The sequence below is a fragment of the Eschrichtius robustus genome, chromosome 4 (assembly GCF_028021215.1).
Source record: "Eschrichtius robustus isolate mEscRob2 chromosome 4, mEscRob2.pri, whole genome shotgun sequence".
Taxonomy (NCBI): Eukaryota; Metazoa; Chordata; class Mammalia; order Artiodactyla; family Eschrichtiidae; genus Eschrichtius; species Eschrichtius robustus.
Window position 1 is genome coordinate 104,223,525 of NC_090827.1, and position 14,665 is coordinate 104,238,189.

Here is a 14,665-nt window from a genome sequence, read left to right on the forward strand (position 1 = left end):
AGTCATTAAGTCTTATCACCAGAAGGATCCATTTTCTCTCTTTAACCCATCTTTAGTTTAGTGTGGCAGGTTTATGTAGGAGATTTTTATTGATGAGTGTTTTGTTTTGTTTTTAGAGAGAGAAAGCCAGTGTGTGTTGTTATGGGTTTTTTTTTTTCCCTTGACTTTTTAAAAATGATTTACCTGGTGGAACAAAATTTCATGGTGAAATGTCAGCAAGAGGTAAATTTGTTCTTAAATTAAACAATGGTTTTGATAATGTAGATTATGAAAAAAGTAGAACACTGAGATTAGATTCAAGAACTTCAGTTAAAATCTAAAAATGATTCTAACACTTTGAGAAACTTACTTTCTTTCTTGGTTTATGTAAGAATAAGCCTATGTACCTTACAGTGCTATTGTGACTATTAAAGGTATATGAATGTGAGGATATACCTATGTGCAGAGAGTAGATGCTCATTCAGGCCTATTGAGTTTATTTATTTTTAATTATTTTACTGCATTTGTTGTTCAACACATATTATTTTAAGTGTTTTGCTCCATACTAGTCCCTGGAGATAAAATGTCAGACAGTCAGAGTTTTTGCATAACAGAGTTTATATTCTAAGGGGGAAGACAAATAAGACCCACGTAAAGAGAAGTATTATTAAAGTTACCAATTGTGTTAAGAGTTAAGAAGTAATCAAATAAGATGATGAGAATATATTTTAAATTATGTGTTTCTGTGGAGTTGAGGGGACAGCTATTTAAATAGCATGGTCAGGGAAGGTCTCTCTAAAAAGTAATATTTGAACAGAGGTCAGAATGCTGAGAATAAACCAACAGTGAAAAGAATAAGGGGGAGGAACATTTCAGGAAGAGGGCATAACAGGTGAAAAGGCTCTGAGTCCATAAAGAACTTCTGTCGCAGATGTTCAAAGATCACTGAGGCTGGAACATTTAAGAACTATTAGAGAGGGAGGCAATACTTGATAAGTCATTAAAAGGATTTGGAATTTTATTCTAATGGGAAGCCACTGAATGGTTGTTTTACATATATATATATATGGAATAAGATGATCCAATACATATTTTAAGGAACCCCTTTGATTGCAAGGCATAAGAGAAGAAGTAAGGTGGACAAATTAGAAGTTGTTTCAGTACCAAAGTCAAGAAGTAATAGGGATTGTTACTAGTACAGTACATTACAGGAGACAGAAGAGTTTGCTTTGTTTTGGATGAAGACTCAGCAAGACTTATTAAGGGCTGGAGGAGAGTAGAGAGAGAAAAGGCAGAGTTAAGACCTCATCAAGGTCATTGTGCCTGGGCTTCTTACTTGAGGTATTAGATGTGCCATTTACAGTGATGGGGAGGAGTGAGGGTAGAATTGAGAGTCCTCTTTTGGACACATCATGTGTTAAATATCTCTGAGATATTCCAATGGAGGTGATGTGTACTGAGATGGAAAAGAAATTTGGAGTGCAGGGACTTCTGAGCTGGAGATATAAATGAGGAGTCATTATCATAAAAAATGGTGAAATTGAATGGCTGTAGGTAAATGATGGAGGAAGGGCCATTCTTCTCATAATAAACAATCAGAATCTTTGGATTCACCTCCTCATAGTCGTCACCTGAAAAAAAAAAAAAAAAGCACAACCTGAAAGTTGAGAATTAAGTTTTATTCAGAGGACATACTGAGGGCTTAAGCCTGGGAGACAGCCTCTCAAGATAGCTCTGAGGGACTGTTCTGAAGAGGTAAGGGAGAGGCCAGGATATATTGAAGTTTTCGCAAAAAAAAACCCCAAGTAGTTGAGCAACAAAAGATTACTGCTAATTAAAGAAAAAACAGACATCTCAGGTTAATGAATTTAGTGCTTTTCTATGTGTGGGAAGATGTAAGAATCTGGGCTCACTGAAGTCATTCCTTTGACATGCACCTTAACTATCTAGGGCCAGTATCCTGTTTTTCTCCATCCTGAATCCCCTCAGGGTGCACAGCTGGGGCTGCTGCAGTGGCTGAGGGCTTGATGGCCACAACATATTTTGTTTACTGATATTCTTCAGGTGACATTCTTCATCCACATAGTGTATCAAATTACTTAACTTATAGTATTCGCTATGTCTGGTTACAAAAAGAGGGTTAATATAAATTCCCAATGGGTTTTGCAACTTGTTGCGTTTAGGAGATGTGACAATTAAATTTAGTGTTTATGATTCCATTAAAAAAATAAGCTGGTCTGAATTAACGCTAAAAGGCTTCTAAAATTTTAGAGGTCCCTGGAATTACTTGTTATGGCTTGCTTATGGGTAATACTATTAAAATGCAGGATGTTGATTTTATACTAAATCTGGCACATAGAGGTGCCCTTATTATCATATTTAGTTTACTGTTGATTGAGGACCTACTATGTGCCATACATAGTAGACACAAGGACTGGGGAGGCAGAAATCACCTGTCTTCCCACAGAGTGAGTCTAGTTGGGAGAAGACAGACACATGAGCAAGTAATTACTATGAAATGTGGTAAAATGCCATATTCTGGGGTGATATTAAAGAGAAGGGACTGATCAACTTCTAAAGGCTAGAAAATATTTTATGAAAAACCTGATGTTTAAATTGAATCATGAATGATGAACAGAGATTTCTAAGAAGACCATGAAAAAGATATGTGCAAGGTAGAGAAAGTAAAGCAGTATGAGAAATGTCATGCGGATGAATCTAATGTTGAGTGTAGCACTTAGTATGCCTAACATATATCAGGCATTCAGTAAATATCTGTTGAATGAATAAATGAATGAATGAGCCCAACAAGTTTACTCACTCAATACAATTTACTGAGCTCCAATTTTCAGGCAAGGGAAATAGAAGGACTCCTTGTGTTTAGATTTTATGTATTAATATGAGATAAAAACTATATACCTCTATACTATATATATGCATATATATATAAACTATATAACTATAAACATATAATCGCATGTGAAATTCCTAGAGACAATTGTAAACAGGTATTTGATAATGTGGTAAAAATGTATATGTGTGTGTGTTAGGAGAGATAGAGAAAAAAAGAAGGAAAGGAGAATAAAAAATAATTTTAAAAAAGTATCTTGAAGGAAATGAGCATTAAAGGAAATTGCTCTAAGTTGACACAAGGCAAAACCTGTAAAACAGAAACTAGGACGTATTGGGCTCAGGAAGGGAAAAACATACCTGAGTAGTGGTTTTATCCAAAAGAGCAAGACACAGTCAAAGACTACAGTCAAAGCTTGTGATAGGAAGTCAAAATGAGAGACTCCATCAACCAAGGGAGAGCAGGATACAGTTTTATACACGAACCAGGCAAGATTATCAGTAACTGGGAAAACAGAAGTCAATAGGAAAATGGGGCTTGGAGCAAATCAGGATTTAATCCAATATAATTCAGTGCCTGATTCAGGTTTGAATTTGAAGGGACAGGTCTTAGCTTTCTGAACCAGCCACTCAATGTCTTAAAGGTGCAACTGAGTCCTGCCAGAAGTGATGGGCAAGGCATGGCTAAGAAAAAAGTGGACTCTTTCCAGGAAGCAAAAAAATAAAGAGGGAGAGGTAAAGACACTGGTGAGAGTGGAGTGGGGAAATTCTGTTAAAATTCATTTGCAAAAGGCAATCATTCACAGGAGGTACGAGTGACCAAGTTCAATGACAACGTTGATTATGTTTGAAAAGGAAGCTCTAGAGTTTGTTATTCTTTAAGGATATCAGGCTTTTGTTGAAAACCATTCATGTGGAATGTTTTATGAGGTTTCAATTAAATTTGTCCAGGGTTAAATGTGAACTTATTCCTTGTTTTCACTTTGAGAGAATTAATACATAAAGCTTTCCCTAACCTTAGAAATGGGCAAGGTGAATGTCATCACTCAGTTTTCTAGTTTATGTTTGTAGGAAAGTGAGGAGTGCAACTGTTTAATTCCTGGAATTCTTATAATCAGAATTCTGTGGCTGTAAACGTTATTGTCTGTAATTTTTATAACTTTGATTCCACTGTGTTCCTTACACTCAGTGCTTCAAAAGAATGCTTCACAGCATTATTTGTGAGATTTAAGACTTATTCAGATTCAGAAATTTCTGTAACATATCCATGCTGATCAATGTATACACTTTAATAAATGGGCATTTAAAAGAAATGATTCTCACTTCTTAGCTTTTAACTAATCAAATATTTCCTGATGCCTCTGCTGCAATTCTGATTAGTTTCCCAAAAGTGGATATGCTCTTGAACACTAATGAACATTTAAATTATATAATAGATGATTTATAAAATGTTAATGATGGTCCTCATATATTGGATATGCTAATCTAAACAGGAAGGTATGCTTTAGCTTATGTTGTCTGAATACATTCCTTTTAATGAGTTACCCTACAGTGAAGAAGGGAAACATGCCAATGTGCTAGTCGAATGTTAAGGTCCTGCTTGAGAGCTCCTTGAATCCATCTCAGTATTTATGGCGTTCAAGTGAACCTGAAAAAAACTGTAATTGAATATTTTTAAGTAATATTTATACCATCCTGCCCATAAAATATTAGTAGTTTTGCTAATAAGACTTCCTTATCATTATCTGCCACATTCTTCAATTATTTTTATGCCTGCATAAACTAGTATATAATGTTTCCTCTTCTTGGAGCGTTCTCCCTTTTTGGCCTGAAAGCTCCTATTTATTTGTCAGGACCCAGCTTGGGCCTCACATCCTTTGGAAAGTCTTTGTTGATAAAACCTTCAGGCCCACTGTCAGCAGAGTTAAACCTTTCCTCATCTGCATTCCTTAGCACAATATGCCTTTCTCTAAAGGGCGAATCATTTTGTTTTGAAACTGTACATTTGAAAGTTTTCTTCCCCACTAGACCATAGGGTTCTTGAGACCAGTGATCCCATCTTACTCTTTTTTGTATGCTGATACCTAATGCATATTCTGGTGCATAGTATGGCTCCCTAAATATTAGCTGAATGAAATCTATTGGAAAGGAAATCTCAAATGGCTATTTAAACCTTGATTTATTTACCTTCCCATACATTTATATCTTGATTCCAGTGGAATTATAAGCTCTGTAAGTACAGAGACTGGGTCTCCAGTTTCTCTGTATCCTCTTGGGAACACATAAACAGTACTTTTTATATTTAGGTAATCAAATAATGATAGTCAGTCTTACTTCTCAGTCAGTCTAACACCATACAAGGCATGAAGTGATCATATATGTTGTTTTATACAAGTTTAGCATTTATTGAAATAAAGCAGATGCTAGATCCATTTTCTGTTTATCCAAGGAAATCTAGTATATATTGTGGTAACATAAGTACCAAAGAAGGCAAAGATACTTTGTTCTTCAAAAATGCCATTTTATAGATGTGGCTGTAATTGGCTCATATACAATTCAACAGTTGGTGAAAATTTGGCAACACTTCAAGTTATGGCCAAAGTTGTTGGAGATTCCTTTCACATTTCAATTATACCATCAATTCCCTTCAAATAAATCCATACATATTAATTAAATGCTTACTATGTGTTATGCACTGGGCAACTTGCTGAGTGTGAAGGTATAACAGAAATGCTTTGAAGATGAACAGACTGGAATTCTATTCATTCCTAGCTCTTTCTCTTATTATCTAAGTGATTTAGGGCAAATTACTTAACTTCTTTGACTGCAGATTTTTAATCTGTGAAATGAAGAATATGGATCTCAATGGTGTAGGAGGTTATAAAAGAGACAGGGCTGGCACATTGTTTGGAACCTAGTTGGTGCTCAACCCATGTTAACCTTGTTATTCACCTAAAAGGAGCACCTTTTTCACCACTTTGCCATTTTACAGTAGAGGAAAGAATCATGAAGGATGCCTTAAGAAGGCAGGTGCCAGCTACAAAGAGACAATGGGACCATAGGTTCTTTCCAGATGTCTTTATTTTAATAACATTATTATGTGTTGGATTTTTAAAGTAGGATGTGTGCCAGGGCAGTCTTATAATTCAGTTTCAATTACATTAACTGTTATGCGTAGCAGTCTAGCCAAAGGTTGGCAAGTTCCCTGTGCCCAGGCCCTGAATTTAATAGCAGCAATGGCTTTGCAGGGCTTCATCAGCTCCCCATTACTGTCTCCTTTTGATTTAGTGGCAGGCTTCTCCCCTGAAGTAGAGTATTGATGCCATCTCCTTGTGGCTTAGGTTTCTGGGGAGATGTTTATGCTGCCTGGGACCTGCCAGAAATTTATTTCTGATATTTCCTATTATTAGATATGTCTTATATAGATATAAGACATAGTTTCCTATTTCTTTTTTTTTTCTTTCTTCTTTTTTTGGTAACTTCTTTTGTAAAACAGAGCTGTTTTACAGAAGCATTCCTTACACTCTGGATTCTATTTTTAGTAAGTCACCAATGAACATTTATTAATTAAAATTATGATAATTATTCATGTCTTTTATATTTAAAAATTCTATTCAGAAACCAATATCAATATTGCTGCTGTATTTTGTAGAAAAATATATATAAGGGGAAAATTTTGAAATTTCCTCTCTCCCTTCCTTCCTTCCTTCCTCTCTCTCTCTCTCGGTCTCTCTCCCTCTCTCTCTCCCCCCTTTCCCTTACTCTCTCCTTCCTTCCTTTTTCCTTTTTTGCTTTCTTTCTTCATACTCCTGTTCTTTTTTCTTCTTCTCCTCTCTTTCTCCCCTTTCTCCTCCTCCTTCTTTTATGTTTTACTACTCAACTTAATGAATCCCTTTCCCAAAGTCTTCTTCTTATTGTCTGCAATGTCACATTTTATTCCATTCCATTCCTTCTAGTTCTATCTTGTAGCACACTTCAAAGTCCTTTGTATTACCCGTATTTACAGTCTCCCAATATTTGTAGATTCTTATCATATCCCTCGTTGTCACTTAGCCGAGTAATTGGCACTTATCTCCTTTAATATGGCCTCATAAATCAAACCTTTCTTTTCTCTAATCATTTTTTTTATCATTCCCTAAATGGTTTCCAATTTGTCTGTGTCTTTCTGAAATGGAAGTGCCTCAAATGTAATGCAGGGATCCAAGGCTGAAACCTTACTGGCTACAGTTTGACATTCTTTCTGAACAAACATGTCATAGCAAGTAAGTGTAGCATGATTCCTATCTTGCTGATTTATTGTTTTCTAAATTCATGTGATATGTCCTTACTGAGGTTGTCTGAAGTAGATAAAAATTGCATTTTTCCCAGGAGTCAGGGGGACAAGTGTTTAAACCCAGATTCAACACTATTAGTGACACTTGCCCTTAAATTCTGTGTACCTAAATTTCCTGATAGCTAACACAGAATTAATGATATCTCCTCTCATGATGACAACCCAGATTAGGATGACATGAGCGAAGTGTGCAGGACACTTACGGGACCCTGAGAACGAGTACCTCCTCAAAGTTTGCACTTTGGTGCCTCACTTGCTTCATTTTAGTTCCACCCCTTCTCATGAGGATAAAATAATATAATAGGTGTGAAAAATGCTCTGAAAACTCTGAAGATATAGACAAATATCAGGTATCACCATCATTGTTCCTCACCAGTTCAGCTCAACACAACCCATCAACACTGGGATAATTATACATGTGGAGCTCCCTTTGCCAAGCCCTTCTCTCTAGTGTCATTAGTTCACTCTTCCAAGTTCATGTGGGTGCCCTGATTACGCTAGCCCCTGCATACCCAGGCACTTCCAGCCCCAAACTCACCCAGTATACTGTTCAGATACAGGCCTTATTATTTCTTTATCCTGCCATCAGAATTTACTCATCTAGATTCCCATTCCCTCAGAGCTTTGCTTATCTGCTTTCTTGAAAATAACAAATTTAGCAGATGAAACTACATTTGTTGTTGTATCTGTAAGGAAGTACTGGCTTAATGTGTAACCCATTTAAGGTGACAAATTTGTAATTTCATTTAGGTATTTTGTAGATATGATGCCTTACTCTCCAAGTGCTCTAATGTACGGTTTTTTTAAAGTATTTGATCATGAACTGCAGTAAGAAGTGTATTTTTGTCATGACCTAGAACACATAAACATAATTAGAAAAGAATTCCTACTATTCCAAAATTCCAAAATACTACTGACGCTTTCTACTTTCAGAGCATTCACCTATTCTCTTCTCTTCTCTTATCCTAAAGAATGAATTCCATTCCATTTTTTTCTAGTGTACTCAATTCAATATTATTTTGTTCCATTTTTAAAAAATTGTTGACCATGAACCCATTAAGTTGATTTTACTATTGGTTAATATGAAACAATAATTAACAAAAAAACACAGACATAGAAAGCAATATTATGGTTACCAAAGGGGAAAAGAGGGGGGAGAGATAAATTAGGAGTTTAGGATTAAACGATACACACTATTATATGTAGAACAGATAAACAACAAGGACCTACTGTATAGCACAGGGAACTATATTCACTATCTTGTAATAACCTATAATAGAAAAGAATCTGAAAAAGAATATACATATATACATATATATATCACTTTGCTGTACACCTGAAACTAACACAACATTGTAAATCAAATATACTTCAATTAAAAAAAAAACACTCAAAAGGATTGTTTTTCAGTGGAACTCAGTGGATTGCTAGGGAACAGACTTTTAACTGATCGTATATACGATTGTGTGCATACATGTATCTGTGTATGCCTGTGTAAGGTGGTAGAAGGCAAAGCTTGTCTGACTTCACCACAGGTAGAAGGGCATTAACCTTGATGGGTCATCATTATCTCATGTGTACTGATATTTAACAGGTTACTAGATAACTCAAGGATCAGACAAATTCCTCGAGAAGTAGTAGGCTCATATTGCGTGGATAGCTAGATTACCACAGTGGGACACTGAGGAGAAGGCAATCTCCAGAGACCCAGGGAGGTAACCAGTATTTGGGACTTTCTAAGCAAAAAGAGGAATTCTGGTAAATGGTAGACAGGTATTAGAGGTAAGCTATGGATTTAAATATAAAAGAAAAACTAGTTATACCCTGGATCCTAAGATCACAGCAGGGCTTCAGTCATTCTATGCTACATAATGTATCTGTTGCTTTGTTGCTGCTTAAGTCTATTCTTACTTCAGATGTAATTGATCCAACCACATGCAAGTGCGACCAGGTGATCACAGCTGCAAGCAAAGCCTGTCTGAAGGTGCAAAGAAAGAATGGTGCCTGGTAGATCTTGGGAAGCAGATGGGCCTTGGCCCCCTTTAAACTTATCCTTGGCATTTCCCTCTTTTTGCCTGTGAAGAGAGCAGGCCCTGAGTACCACATTAGAATTTGTACCTCCCTGAATGTCTTTTAATGTATTTTTTTATGACTTACTTCATAAATTCTCTCTTCAAATTGGTCTGGTATATTATCTGCTTAGAGTTGCAACTCATTCTTCCCAGGTATGCACAGCCATTATCAAATTAGTAATATTCCAGAGTTCATTTTCTTAACAGGGAGAATTATATTGCGTTTTCTCCATTGCTTATTTAAGGCTTAAATATAATTTTTTCTTAAACAATTCCTGATTGAATGACTCCATATTTCTGATATCTTGGAAAAATATAAGCTCTAAAGGGTTTTTACTAACCCTGTGAAGTTACAGGATTAAGTCCACAAAGAGAAAAATAAGCTTCTCTTTATGCCCAGGATCTTTAATAAAATGAATCCCAAGTTCATGTAGAAACTTGCAGTTTTAGGGACACATATCAGTGAGTACTACAAAAGTAACAGGATTTTAGAACGAGAAGAAAGCACAGAGTAGTGTGTCATTTTCTTTTCTGCTATTTAGTGGTACAATAGTAAAAAAGTACTTCAATACACAGTGCATAAGTCTTAAAAATATAAATGTAAATGATATATATAGAAAAATGACCTTTTCAAAATCCCGTTTCTAACTTTCGAAGTCAGGAGCTTAAGGGAATGGTGAATCCAAGATGCTTTTTCCAAATGGAATAGAATTGTAGAGGCTCATTTCTACCCTGGGTAGCAAGAAATTAATTATTAAGATTGCTGTGACTAACAATGATGCTGTGAATTGAACTTCTAATTATTCTGGTAATGTAGGCAAGGATACTACATAATTGAAATTCAATGATAATACAAAAGGCTTATTCTAACCATGGATTTCTACCTCCTTCCCTAGCAAACCTGTGCATAAGTCAATGAAAAATAGCCATGTTGCTCTCTTCTTTGAAAATCGCCCTTTTTGGTGATGCAGTTTACGAGACAAAGTAGTTTAAATATGATGAGAAGAGTCTGTGCCTTTTCTGTGAGTTGGATAAAGCTTGAGTTATTTTTCATGCTAATGGCAGTGAGCACACTAGTGGGCTTCAGGCAGACTTTAGGTTCTATTGCCTTTATGCATGAGGAAACCATTTGCAGATGGAACCTTGGCCAGCCACGCCAAGCTTCAGGAGCCCATATTTGCTGGTTAGCCTGATATGACACTCCTGGTGAGGTGAGAGAGACAAGCGACCATGGGAAGCTCAAGCCGTTACCAGGGTACTCATCACCAGGGCCCACAAGGCATCTGCCATGGGAGTCATCTGTCATTTTCAGAAATGCTTACCAGTAAAGATATGGTTCTAAAAATCCCATTCATTCTCATTCTCACTGGTACAGAGGATTGGAAGTTTTGAGCTTGACAGTAGCCAGAATTTAAAGGGAATTCCCAAAAGGGGAGCTGGAAAATGTTTGAGCAAAGGCAGCATCCTCGGAACCACTGCATAACTTCCCCACACAGCTTCTTTGAAGGGTAGAAGACCCATTTGGATACACAAGTTCTGACAGTAAATACTCACACTTACATACACTTTCTGTTCTTTATAGTCATTCCTTATCAACTCATAGATAAATAATAGAAATGAATGTTTTTATTTATCATATTTTTGAAATGATCTAATTGTTAAAAAAAACGCAGTTGATATAAATACGTTTGCCCATTTGATTTCCTCTATGAATTTTATTGCTTTTCCCCCCCCAAAATATAGAGAGTCATAGAAAAATGATGAAAAGTGTTTTTTGGATGCTGAGTAACAAACAGATTTTCACGATTTTATGTTAATTAATCAAAATGATTTCTATGTTATTAATGAAAATGTGTTGATTAACTTTAGGTTAAAGTCATTAGGGTTTAAAAATTATGGAAAAGGAACAGTTGGCACGTGAATTGAGAGTTTGATCAAATCCAAGATTATGTAAAAACAATTTGAAATATGCGGTACCCCAGACCAAATGCCAATTTTCTCCTCTTGCTAATGACAAGCATTTCCATCTTACAAGAATACCAAACACCTTTCCGGTGTCTCTTAAAAGCTGGCTATTCAAGAAATATGAAAGCCAGAGCCGCTCATAAGAAAAAAGTGATGTTACCGATGAGAATACCGTGTCCGGCAGTCCCCTGAGTCCCTAAAGAAAGGGAGTATATGAAACCCTAAGCTCGTTGTTCCCAGAGCAGAAGCTGGCCGCTGAAAAGCTGGCTTGATAATTTGGGAGCCTGCATTCATCAGTATGCATCAATGACCTTGATTGCTTGCATCAATCACCATTGGGGTAGTGGCTATTAAATTATTATTTAGAAAAATAAATTTGGATGTTCAGTACAGTAAAACCTTAATAAAGACTAAGGAAGGCACACTTTTTCAGACTAGTGATTGTCTTAGAACCTCTGGACTGTCTTAGAATGTTCTGGATTTTCTTAGAATGACTCTAGATTTTCCAGTTCAACCAGCTATTCTATTGGATGAGCTTCTATACCTGCTAATAAACTGGTTCTTAGATATATCTCCTTCTTTATGCATTACTGTCATCAAGCATCAAATAGCCATGTTGCCAGTGGTCTCACTTTTCTTGCACAAAAGTAATGAAAGAAACTCTCACACCAAGGTGTTAGTGATTAATGTTTTCTGCCATTCAAGTTATTTTCAGGACATGAAAAATGATATAATTAATGGTGGGATTCTAGGCATGGTGATTCTTTTTTGGAGGGTTATGCATCTGGCTTAAATCTTCTTTGTGCCCTTCCTCCCTTCCAATCCTCCTTCATTTACTGCAACATTTACTGATCAACGAATGTATTCCAGTCACATGGATAAGTACTGATGCTAGAAAGATTAATAAGCTATGATTCCTCCTTTCAAGGACTCATAGTTTCATAAAGGAGGTTGTTATGCCAACCAGTTCATAAATCTTGAAAGGATCATAGTTGAGATAAGTACAAAGCAGAAAGGAAAAGAGGGTGAATCTTGTCTGGTTAGGAGCTTGTGAAAGACCCCACCCAAGTGAAAACACTTAAGCTGATTCTTAAATTATGGTTAATAATTTCTCAGAAGGAAAAGGAAGCAGTTGGAGAAATAAACCTGGTATTTTGGCTACAGCAGTAATTCAGCATGACTTGAAGACAGATTGTTGGGAGATGAGGCCGGAGATCTCCTCAAAGGGTTGGAAGGAAACTTGTATGCCTTGCTGTGGTTTGGGAATTTCATTCTGGAGTCAGTGAGATACCACTGAAAATTGAGGATGGAGAATGACATGTTCCTATCACCCTAACAACAGTGTAGACTGAGGGTACATCAGAAGGGGGAAGATAGACTTAACAGAGTTTTAACAGGCACACATTGTTGAGTGGATGTCATAGGCCAGACATGGCACTAGATTCTGGGTATACCTTGGGAGCAAAGTAACTATAACACCCACCTCATTCTAGGTATAACAATAACAACAGTACCATTTATTTTCTTTTTTCTTGGTACTTATCTGGGTTGCTTCACTTGTTTTAAGTATTTCGACTCAGAAACTCTGATTTGTTATTACTATGTATATTGTATAGGCAAGGTAACTAAGGTTAAGAGATGGTATCTTCCCAAAGCTGTGTTGCCAATAAACTGTCAAATTAGGATTTGCACCCAGGCAATAATTACACTGTGATCTATTGTGATGGCAGTAAAAGAGATATCTGTAAAATTGGCCATGACCACAGGTAAGAACAGAGCTAGGCCACAGTTCCTTGCTATAAGAAGCAGGAAAAAAAAAATCTAGTCTATAAAGAATCTATAATGAAGGTAATATGGAAGCTATAGCATTAGGGCACCAAACATGCTACTCTCACCCTTTCCTAGATTGTTCTCTCTGCTTTCTATATGTCAGTGGATGAAGCCAGCTGGTCAACGTGCAGTCTAGTGCCAGAGTGGACAACCAAAGTGCAGCTGTGGCTTTTTCTAGCCGTTTTCACCTCTTGCTGCACTGAGCAGCTGGTGGACACCTTCCACTCCAGGACTTCAGATCTGTCTCTTGGTTCCTGTGCATTCAGCAGCCAAATGCCTCATAGCTCTCTGCTGAGCGTCCTCCCAAATTTAGTTTGAAGAAAAATAATAGAATAAAAATTGTCTTTCAGCATCCCATAACCACAGGACGTATGAAATGCTATTCAGAAGTTGGAGTAGAAATATACTGTGGTAGGCAGAATTCTAAGATGGCCACAAGATTCCACACCCTGGTGTACGTGCCCTGTAAACTCCCTTTCCCTTGAGTGTAAGTAAGATTTGTAACTATGATATCTGTGGATCTGTGGTAACTATGATATCTAAGTAGGGTTTGTAACTGTGGTAGTGATAGGGTATTAGTGCCATGATTATGGGACTGTATATGGCAGAAGTGATTTTGCAGATGTAAATAAGTTTCCTAATCAGTTGCCTTTGAGTTCATCAAAAAGGGACTATCCTGGGTGAGCCTGACCTAATCAAGTAATCCTTGAAAAGAGGTCAGAGAGATCTGAAACATAAGAGATGTTTTCCTGCTGGCATCGAAGGAGAAAACTGCCATGTTGTAGAGAGGGCAAAGAACTAAAAAACAACTTCTAGGAACTGAGAGTGGTCCCTGTTCAACAGCTAACAAGAAAATAGGGACCTCAGTCATACAATCACAAGGAAATGAATTCTGTGAACAACCAGTGTTTGCAAAAGCAGACCCAATGCTTCAGATGTGATCATAGCCCCAGTCTACACTTTGATTTAAGCCTGAGTGGAGGACTCAGAAAACCCATAACCAGACTCTTCATCCATGGACACTTTAAAATATTCAATTTGTGTTTTTCTAAGAAGTCCCTCAGTAAAATATTAAATTTGTGCTTTTCTAAGTCCCTCAGTTTGTGATAATTTGCTATGCAGCAGTGGAAAACTACTACACTAATGCCACAGTGCAGAGAGGTGCCATCCTCAGTTATCAAACTAGCAGGTCATGCTGGACTAGCTTGTTCTTATGCCCCTTTAAAAAAGTTTTAAGCTTTTCATGGCTCTCTATATAAGTTTAACATAGTATGCCATCAATTGTATATAAAAGTTAATCTTTTTAACTCTTTGAGGCCACTTTGTGTTGTTTAATGAATTACATTTCCATTGTGCTGATGATCATTTTTCTTGAAATGATCCTACTAAGCATAAGTCTTATGTGTGTGCTTCACATAAAACGTAAGCTTAATTATTATGCAAAATTTGATTCTTGCATGATGTAAATATCATGGCTAGTATAGTTGAAATATTCCTGTTGAAAAGCAAGTTTATTAAAAAGTGATTAAGTTAGAGTTGTTAGTAATTAAACTACAACATATAAGTAGCATGAATAATTGTCAAGGGGATTGTTGTGTATTACTTTTCATATTTTGTATTTCTTTGGTGCTATAAA